This window comes from Zeus faber (genome assembly GCF_960531495.2).
Source record: "Zeus faber genome assembly, chromosome: 2".
In the NCBI taxonomy this organism is placed as follows: Eukaryota; Metazoa; Chordata; class Actinopteri; order Zeiformes; family Zeidae; genus Zeus; species Zeus faber.
The window spans coordinates 50,951,075-50,962,556 of NC_137189.1; the positions used below are offsets into that span (position 1 = coordinate 50,951,075).

The 11,482-nt window shown below is 39.5% G+C and overlaps 1 protein-coding gene across 1 annotated transcript in view; it reads left to right on the forward strand.

Annotated features, from left to right (window-relative positions):
• Positions 1-205: 205 nt before the first annotated feature.
• opn5 (opsin 5) overlaps positions 206-11,482 on the forward strand; it is a gene marked incomplete at its 3' end in the record, with an annotated part of 58,023 nt that continues 46,746 nt past the window's right edge. The window contains exon 1 of the mRNA XM_080023968.1: positions 206-224. The remainder of the gene's footprint in view (positions 225-11,482) is intronic.

An 11,482-nucleotide genomic window follows, 5' to 3' on the forward strand; every position in this document is an offset into this window, starting at 1 on the left:
CTGCGGGTCTCCAGGAGTCTGCGGAGGGTGTTCGGTGTTCTGGTTCCTCTGGTTCCTCTGGTTCCTCTGGTTCCTCTGGTTCTTCTGGTTCTTCTGGTTCCTCTGGTTCCTCTGGTTCCTCTGGTTCTTCTGGTTCCTCTGGTTCCTGTGGTTCTTCTGGGGTTCTTCACTCCATCGACTACTGAAGCTCAAGTCTCCAGGATGGGTGGAGGTCGGAGCTGAAGGTGAGTCCAACTGATGGAGCAACAGTTTGATTTTCATTTCGTCCAGATCCTTCACAGAACATTTGGTTTGGGTGGAGTTGGAAATAAATAGATGTTTAAAAAGCTCCTCAACACAGAGAAATACATTCAATCCAGGTGGAGTCGAATCAATGAGGAGTATTTAGTTCTGACGTCATCAGCAGTTTATGCTCATCTGTAGAAGTTGATATCGACACAGAAGAGGTTGTGTTGTCGAAATATCCTAAAGTAGTTAAATGTTGTCTTTGAGGAGCAAGTAATGCAGCTTTCTTGTGGTTTCAATGCCTCTGATTATTACCAATAATATTAATATTAATACATACTTTTTATATCATCTTTCATACACAACATGCAATATACCAGGGGTGTATATACCAGTGTATAATAGTGTATCCAACAGTGTATTATAGTGAATATAACAGTGTACTATAATGTATTTAACAGTGTATTATAGTGTATCCAACAGTGTATTATAGTGAATATAACAGTGTACTATAATGTATTTAACAGTGTATTATAGTGAATATAACAGTGTACTATAATGTATTTAACAGTGTATTATAGTGTATCCAACAGTGTATTATAGTGAATATAACAGTGTACTATAATGTATTTAACAGTGTATTATAGTGTATCTAACAGTGTATTATAGTGAATATAACAGTGTATTATAGTGTATTTAACAGTGTATTATAGTGTATCTAACAGTGTATTATAATGTATATAACAGTGTATTATAGTGTATATAACAGTGTATTATAGTGCATTATAGTGTATACACCAGTGTATGATAGTGTATATACCAGTGTATTATAGTGTATATAATAGTGTATTATAATGTATTATAGTGTATATACCAGTGTATAATAGTGTATTATAGTGTGTATAACAGTGTATTATAGTGTATATACCAGTGTATTATGGTGTATATAACAGTGTATTATAATGTATATAACAGTGTATTATAGTGTATATTACAGTGTATTATAGTGTATATAATAGTGTATTAAAGTTATGTATCTAACAGTGTATTATAGTGTATGTAACAGTGTATTATAGTGTATTAAAGTGTATATTTACAGTGTATTATAGTGTATATTACAGTGTATTATAGTGTATCTAACAGTGTATTATACTGTATACAACAGTGTATTATAGTAATGTATCTAACGATGTATTATAGTGTATATAACAATGTATTATAGTGTATATAACAATGTATTATAGTGTATTTACCAGTGTATTATTATTGTATATAACAATGTATTATAGTGTATTTACCAGTGTATTATAGTGTATATAACAGTGTTTTATAGTGTATATCACAGTGTATACACTAATGTATACAACAGTGTATTCTAGTGTATATAACAGTGTATTATAGTGTATCCAACAGTGTATTATAGTGTATTATAATGTATATAACAGTGTATTATAGTAATGTATCTACCAGTGTATTATAGTGTATATAACAGTGTATTATAGTAATGTATCTAATAGTGTATTATAGTTATTATATACTATATATATACACTATAGTTATACACTATATATAGTATATCGACAATCTATACTATATACACTATATACACTATTTATACTATATACACTGTATATATTATATATACTATATACATTATATACACTATATATACTATATACACTAAATTTTATATATATACTATATGCACTATATATACTATATACACTGTATACACTATGTATATACTGTATAGTATATACACTATATATACTATTTACACTGTATACAGTATTTATACTATAAACACTGTATACATCTCATCACCATTCTCAGTCTCGTTCACCCAGTCTGTCAGTATTCACTACACTAGCGTTTTCAATCGCCACCGCAATGCCCCCTTACTGTGAAATAATACTATATATACCAGCCACGCCCCCTTACTGTGAAATAACACTATATATACCAGCCACGCCCCCTTACTGTGAAATAACACAGGTCCTGGCTTATCGACCAATTTGCTTGGCGACCTGGACCTAGGAACGGAACTCGATCGTTAAGTGAGGCGTACTTGTGTAGTGTATCTAACGTTCATGACGGCCACAGCTTGGCCGGCGGGACCAGGAAACCACGGGCATCCGGATGGTGTTTGGGATGCCCGGTTCATTCGGGTAAGTCTTCTGGTATCTCTGGGCTGTATGGCTTCTGATCAGGGCAGGTTTTTGACATAGGTGTTGTAGGAGGGGCCGGGGACGGTGGTGTGGTCATCAATGGAGGATACAGAGATTTATTACCACGTTTCTTCTTTCTTGTTATCGCTTCTTTCTCCCACGTACCAAAAAGCCTCCAATCAGGGCGTTGTTTCTTGCATGAGCTGGACTCATCCATTTGGAGGGGTCCTTTAATTTCAAACCAGACTTTCCCATACTGTCCGTTTACTGTTTAACACTTACAGCGCTTCCCTGTATTTATTAAACTTGCTGTTTCGTGTCCCAGACACCGAAACCTTTGCTACCTAAATAATTACATTTTGGACCCTGATAGGGGGAAGTTGAACTTGTCCCTGGGACAATCGATGTTGATCAACGTTTTAGCCGTTTCGTGTCCCGGGCACCGAAAACTTAAATACGTCTGTGATGTGTGGATGGGATGGTTTGAGCAGCCATTGGTTGATGATCATTGGTTGGGCTAACGAGCAGTAGGTTTAAAACCCCATCCCCACACTCACTCAGGAGAGGAGCCTGTGTCATGACATGTTCAATGTGCTCCTGGCTAATCCCACCGAGCCTCTCTCTACTATAAACTGGTGTTAACAACCCCCCATCGTCTGTGTCTCAATTGTTTTAATCTCACCTTTACGTAGTTTGTTTGTGGATCTTGTGTCTTGATTCTGTCTGATCGGCTTGACTCAGGCGCCTGCTTCTTCTCCCATTTTGATTACATCACGAGTGAGTTTAGGGTTCCTTGGTCCCACACCACGGCTCTATGGGTCAACCTGTAAAGGAGATCGGGTCAGATATCTGGAATTAGAGATCCTGTTCGTGATGCCAAGAATTGTCGTGGAAATTCCAGCCCCTCAGGTGGTTGTCAATGCATGGGGTGAGATAGTTCAGGTTAAACAGAAATGACAACAACTGTCACTTAGTCTAAGTTTATTGCATAGAAGATGAATCAGCAGGGAGCTCTTCACAGATCACACAGAATAGCAAAGAGCGTCTCTCCTGAGCCAAGTTGCTCGAGGGTTTTTATAAACTACACTAAACTATCACATGGGCCATTGCTTTGGCAGGAACGTTGCCTGGGTCACATCAACAGCTAGGCTGAGTTTCTATCTAGACCGTCTGGTGATGTGGGATGAGTCAGGAGTGAAAGGCATCTTCTCCTTTCGGTCACAAGGAGGTTTCAACAGTTTCTCTGAAATCAGCAGTACAAGATGTTCTCCTTGTTAGTGAAGCAGATATGGGGTTAGTTCAGTTATTTTCCATTACAATACAACAACAGTAAGAGTGTATAACAGTGTATACAACAGAGATGTGGACTGGAGTAATTGTAACTTAGACTCAAGTGGACTCACTGTTTTGATGATTTGCAACTTGTCTTAACAGAAAATAAATGACTTTAGACCTGACTTAGACTTGGTTAAAAATAAGTTAAGTTAAAGACTCGTGACTTGACCTGAGACACGATGACTCCAATGACTTGTTGGTGTTCATGTTCACTGAAACCTTGAGCTAAAACGTGATGGGCAAACAAAAAGGTTCTTTGTTTGTGCTGGGTCCCCCTCACCTCATGTGGCGGCAGCTCGGTAGCAGACAGACAGATGTTGTAGTAAACGTGAATGGTGCTGTTGTGGGAGATTTCCTGATCAAACACAAGTTGGTTTTTAGAAATTTGGAACAAAGGGACGGTGTTTTTTTCTCTTACGTGTTCAGCACCGTGCGTCATGATTGGTCTGCAATGCGCCACACCCCTCCATGTTTGTTTACATTGGCACCCACGTGCAGATAACGTAAAGCATGGTGACTCCAAACGACATCACATATTACCCTAAAGCAGTTCTGCTCTTGAAATATATATAGATGATACTATTTTTTCTATCATCTTAAGAGATATATCGTCATATAGCACAGCCCTAATATTTAATAATAAATATTAAAATGTTCAACGTTGTTACTGTTCACATTACAACTGTGAGCGCACACTGAGCATTGTCCTGATTGGGTGACGGCCCTGTCAGTCAAGCTCCTCCCTACATGACGCCATTTTAAACGAGAAGCATCGTTCCCCTCCCGCTGGTTACACACACACACACATTCACACACACACACATACACACACACACACACACATACACACACACACACATATACACACACAGTATAATCACATCGCATTATCATGGCACCAAGAATTATCATTTTCGGATTCAAAAATTTAATTCAGTCATTTTCATTCAATCAACACGCAGGCAGACGGACGGGGCGGAGTAACAAAGTTTGATGTTGTCGTCTGGCTGTCGGTATTATCACTGTTTTAAAGGGATGGGGAGGCAATTTTTTTTTGATTGAGAAGAAATTAAGAAATAAATAAACTTTTATAAAGTTATTTTTTTTAGTTTGATTCCATTTATTTCACTGAATATCAATACTAATAATACAAATTCAACTCATTGTCATAGTTCTTGAACAGGTTAGATAGATGGGCCAATAATAACATTATGAGACAGGTTCTAAAACCTAGTCGTTCCCTTTATAAAGAGAAGATACTGCAGCTAAGACTGAAGCATCGTGGCAAAGAAAATGTCTTGAGTTGGGACTTGACCTGACTTTCCAGAGGAAAAGTGACTTGGGACTTGCTTGAGACTTGGATGAGAGTGACTTGGTCACATGTGTGGTATATAACAGTTTATATCATTATTTTTTTCATTTTATTTTTTATTTATCATTATTTTAGGATACACTTACTTACATACACCAAACAACTGTGAGGACTCCCTCCGGGGAACCAGAAACTGGGGAGGTCCAAATACCGTCAAAAGGCTTTTTTTCTGGTTGTGTTCTCACTGCATTGAGGCGCTGAAGTGATGTCAGCCAATGGGGTTTCAGCGCAAGTTCCATGTTGTATATGATCCGTAATTTTCACTGATTTCATCTTTTCAGTCCACCAAAATCTGTTTCTGAACAAATTTGAGGCGAGAAATAGGCAATCCAGTTGCTGAATCTTCACTCATATTAGATGTACAAGAAGTCATTTACACGTTTGCTCCGACGTTCATTCCTAGTTCCTGCAGTGTGGACACAAAAAAATGGGTCGGTTCCTCCAAAAAATCTTTGAACTATGAAAAAGTTCCTGCTGTGCGAAAACGCCTGTTGAGAGGTGAACCCTCAGCTTCAACGATGCAGAGACACAGTGACAAATAACAAATAACAAAATAAAGACAATGAGAACACACACGTCAACATTGGTTTAAAGAGTTAAAACAATTACATTCATCACCAATGAGATTTGTAAGCACATTTCTAAAATGTCCAAGTGGAATCAGGGAATCAATATTTAAAGTGCATTGTAGGTTATTCCACGAGTCGGGAGCACAACATTCATAAGCGGTGTCTCCGAGTTCGGGGTCATCCAGTCCTGAGAGCATCTCCCATAACCTCCTGCATCCAGGTGTAATAGTGAAGTCGTGCAACTTGGTCATTTTTTCGGGAGCGCTTTCTAAATGAACATATAGCAGTGTTGATCGCGTCTGGCAGAGAGAGAGGGCCAGACAACTTTTTCATAGGAAGAACAATGGGACTTTAGGCATCGGCAGGGGCATACGGCGTCCAAGGGCTCAAGGGGGGTAACAGCAGCATGGCTCTATAACACCATGATCCAAGACAAAGTCACACAGTTTCAACAATTAATTTTTACTAAACATGGACAAGCCAACATGGACCAGCTTTAAGACAGTTTATCAATATGAACTTGATCATCAATCCAGACGCCTAAATATTTCTAGTGTGGGACTCTTTTAATAGCTGTACCGAGTAGTAAGTGCTAATATAAAGTTTGCTATAATTAATTTTCTGAGCTCTGCTGAACAGTATATATTTCATTTTTTCATTATTTAACACAAATTTGAGTTTGATAAGTGCCTTTTGAAGAATATTAAAAGAAAGTTGCAGATTGTCAATAACCTTTTGTATGGAGTCAATCCGACAATATGAGATAGTGTCATCTGCGTCCAGATTATGATGGTTTTGGGGCCCCGGTAACGGTACAGTTTCCATATCTTTATATTCAAGAAAAATATAAAAAACAATGTAAAAAGTTAAAAGGTGTAAAAAGTGTTTTATAGTAGTCTGTTATAAATTATTAGTGTAATGCTCTGTGTGTATGATTGTGGGGGGAAGACAGGGTTAAAGGTCATTGGTAGATTTTTATAATTTGCATAATTTCATCTGTTTGGAGGGGAGGTGTCCAGGATAGTAGATATTTCAAATATTTATTTTCAATAATATTTATTTCTATATTTGTATAATATTTAAAAACCTTTCACAATAAAAAAAAATAAAAAATAAAATAGTCATTTATTTTAGTGTAGAACAGGTATGAACAGTATTTTTCACACATAAATAATAATAGTAAAATTAAAGCTCAGTCAGATCAATGTGTGGTGCCTTACTTTGTGAACCTGACGTGACAGTGGGTGCGCTCCTTTTCAGACAGGGCACCTCCCAGCGAGAGAGGAGCTTAGGATATCTCTACATGGAGGGGAAACATTTGCCAGCGGCAGGAGACGGCAACTTAAACAAACAACACAACATAAAACCATTAAGCTCGACAAAAAAACAAGTGCTCCTCACCAAGCGAGACTCTGCTCCTTCATTTGTAACAAAGAAAACCGGATCATTCGTGGACCACGTTGAAGAGAGTGTCTGAAGAGTCCTTCCGTAATAAAGAGGGACACGGCCATCCCAAGTGTTATTTTCCTGGACACTTTGATTGATTGCACTCTTTACTAAAACATTTCTACGTAGTTTTATCTCCTGTTTCTATGAAATATGACTGTAGCTGCGATCAGTTAAAAAAAATCAACCTCTAGCGCAAAAATAGAGAAATGCTTGGCGGCTTTGGCTGATGTGGAGCTGCAACAGTGGAGCTGCAACAGTGGATTCAATAGGAAGCAGCACTGACTGCACGCCACATGGCGCCCGTGCGCTGCACCAACGTGTCCAGTGGACTTCTACTGTGATACCGTAATACCACAGTTGACGTGTGTGTATTGAACCATAGAGGGCGTAGCGAACGGTTCCATAACACACTGTGTACCGTTGCATCCCCGGTACAGATGGACATGACAGGTATTCAAAGACTGGATAATCACATTGATATGAGTTGTAAATTGGACCGGTCCTAAAATCGAACCTTGAGGGACACCTTTTGTTATGGATAGAAATGCAGATTAAACATTACACGATTTCACACACTGCTGTCTATCAGAGAGGTTGTTTTGGAACCATCTAGGAGCATTCTGGTCACGGCCAATACTTACAGTCTATGTACGGGCCTTCAGAGCAAGAAATTCGAAATGTTTCCGTAAAGTGACGTTGTGAAGAAGTTGAACTGAAAGACATGATTTCATAAAAATGGCCGCCCCACCTCCTTTTGCATTTCTGTCTATTCTGAACAAATAACATTAATTTAAAGAAACCTCAGAACCACTGCTATTTTCCCTCAGTCAGCTCCAGTGTATCAGGGTCCGTTTGACGAACCAGAATCTTGAGATGATCCAATTTTTGATCTTGAAGCAGACTTTTAATATTGAGATGAATTAGACCCAGACCTTGTCTATTTTTAAATGAGGAGGCCTGGTTGGACGATGGAGGGGAGCCCTCATTCCATTTGAAGTAGCTACAGCTTTGACCGTTATTTGTTAGGTGTAGTACTGGACCTAACAGGAGTGGTTGTATAGCTTATAGTGGAAGGCGATTCAGTAGATTTGAGTGGGCTGCAGGAGTAGGTGATGGAGGGGGTGAGAAGGGTGGATGCATGTGGGGAACTCACTGAACGTCGGGTGGTGTCTGCATTGGAGGTGTGCAGTGTGCAGATCCTTCATGGTTTGGGTGGAGGCGATTGTCCTGAGAAAGATCTGTTCTATTGTATAAGGTTGTGAAGTTGAAGTATACAACAGTGTATAACAGTAAACGACAGTATATAAACGTGTATAACGGTGTTTAACAGTGTGTAACAGTGTATAACAGTATTTAACAGCATACAACAGTGTATAACAGTATATAACAGTATACAAAAGCATATAACACTGTATGACAGTGTATAACAGTGTAAAACAGAATTAAACAGTGTACAACAGTGTATCAGAGTATATAACAGTGAAAAACAGTGTATAAGAGTATAAACAGTGTATACCAGTGTATAATAGTGAATAACAGTATTAAACAGTGTATAACAGTGTATCAGAATATATAAATGTATAAGAGTATAACAGTGTATAACAGTGTATCAGAATATATAAATGTATAAGAGTATAACAGTGTATAACAGTGTATAACTGTGTATAACAGTATTAAACAGTATATAACAGTGTATAACAGGATGAATGAAGGCTGAGCACTGCAGAAAATACTGTATTTGAAAACATGAATCTGAATCCCATGCATGTGCATACATAAATAATAAGTATGAGAATAATAATAAAGTATAATCTGATGAAAGTATAGAACAGCAAAGCAGCTGTAAGGGTCAAAGAACATCACTTTGTGTTTTGATAATGAGGCTCTTTAAGATGAGTTATTATTGTGGTATTAACCATACAACTTCAGTGTTTTTACCGACCTTCATATTGAACACAGTCATGACAACAGTGACCAGATCACCATCCAAAATGTAGAGGTCACTTTGAAATCAACACAAAGCTCAAGGTTGGATTAAGGTTGACTCAAGGTCAAATCAAGTCGTAGAAAGATTAGTTATCAATTTGAATGAGGATGAAGGTGGATTATTATAGAGTGTATTATGATATTATTATATTATAATAAACCTGGAGAGCTCCGGGATATCATGTTCTCCCTGCATCCATCCATCTATCCATCCCTGCATCCATCCATCCATCCATCCACTGTGAGGTCTGAACTCTACATATTCAGTCTGAATGTTCTGAGCATTCTTTGTTGAGCAGATGACTCAAAGTGACAGTTTGACAGCTTGTGATGTCACAACGCTCAAACAGCCAGCAGCGAAAAAACATGTCAAAAGCTCAACAGCTGGAAAAAGCGGGAGGAACAGTAACAGGATGTTTACATCCAAACACAGGACGACAAGGGATTTGACGTCTTATCATGAGGATTCAACCTAATTTAATTTGCTGTCGTGTATTAAAGGCAAAAACGATGGATTTATTAAATTACTAATTACATTAGCGACATTTTATGGACTAGTAAATAAATGTCATTACTGACGACCTCTGAGTCCATATTTTCAACATAATAACTTTAATAATAACTAACTTAAGCTGCTTCACTGCCGCTTTTCCTTGATTTTCTGAAATGTTAAACATCTCTAACAGAGAAAATTGTATCATATGTAAATTATTGTGTTCTAAGTTCAAGAGATTACATAATGTTCCCAAACTGGATCATGTGGCTGCTCCGTCAAACAATGCTTGAAGTTCAGCGTCGAAAGGGCTTCAACAGTGGACAAGCAGCTTCACTGGATCCATGAAGCCTGAAGACAGACATGCAGACAGACAGACACATGTCTGTTTACAACTTGACTTTTTACCTTTTCCACCCAGAGCCTCCAGACGGTACTCAGAGTGGATGCAGTCAGTCAGTCGGTCGGTCAGTCGGTCAGTCAGTCAGTCAGTCAGTCAGTCAGTCAGTCAGTCAGTCAGTCGGTCGGTGAGTCGGTCGGTTAGTCAGTAAAGATACATAGTTGCTAATGGAGACAAAATAGTTCCCATCTTGTAGATATGACCTGAACCAGCTGAAGACCGTCGGTAAAGCCCAAGTCCTCCACCTGTCCAACGTAGTAGTAGAGTAGTAGTAATGAGAAGTCAAGTAGTAAATCTATTCAAACCCGTTTGTGTGACTCACTTTGGTGGAGAAAATTAAATCTGCTTCAGAGAAAAGTGATTGGAATTGATTTACTTTTCTCTTCTCCCCCTCTCCTTCCTCTCTCCTTCCTCTCTCCCTCCTCTTTCCTCCCCTCCTCCTCTCCTCCTCTTTCTCTCCTTCCTCTCTCCTCCCCTGCTCCTCCTCTTCGCCCAATTTATCATCATTTGTTGCACTGGGCTCCACAGAGGTCATTGTAGATTTCTAAACCCAGGAATCAAAGCAACCAGTCAGGTTGGCTAAGCCAGGGCCTGATGGACAGATGGATGGACGGATGGATGGATGGATGGATGGATGGATGGATGGGTGCATGGACGCATGGATGGATGGGTGGATGGACGGATGGACGGATGGATGGGTGGATGGATGTTTTCCTGGGTTTGGAGTGCATCTGTGCCATGTTATCTTGTGTCACGGGGAAACCCCCTCGTGCCTTTTTGACCGACCCCGACCATTTATCAGAAGTTTCCTGTTTGTTCCACGGAGCGTGACGGGGGTTCCACCCCGGATGGTTCTCAGCGTGGTCTTGTGATGAGCTGCTCAGCTGATAAGCTCTTAACGGGGCCCCAGCGAGCAGCACGTAGACATGCTGGCATGAAGACATTTCACAGATCAGTCACTTTGAATATTTTTCTTGTTTCTGCCTGTGCTGCTTGTCCCAACTCTAATTTAACGTTAAAGTGGTAATTGGAAAGACTTTTAGTTTAAAAAAAATAATTGATATTTGTGACCCACCGCATACTTTAGGGTCATTTGGCGGCTTTTAACTTTTTTTTCCCGCATCATTTGAAAGCGGAGACTCAGAGCTTCCAAACAAGGTATTTTTATATTATATTTTATATTTTATAAGCTGTGACTTGTTGATGACAAGGGTGTGGCCAACTGTGATTCTGAGATAATCACCTTCAAAGTTTCCCCCACACCAGCTTCATCCAGCTCCCACAATGCAACTGGATGGAGGACCAACCGCTGCGCTGGCTGGTGAAGGCTTGGCCAGACTTGGCTGTCGCGGGGGCTGCTTGGGGGGCGGCCTGGCTGCTGGGCGGAGGAGTTAGCTGCAGACGGTTACCCGCAGTGGTTGCTACGGCTGCTTCTCCCCCCGTCCTCCACCCGACACCCTGGGTGCTGCTGCTGCCAGTCGTCAG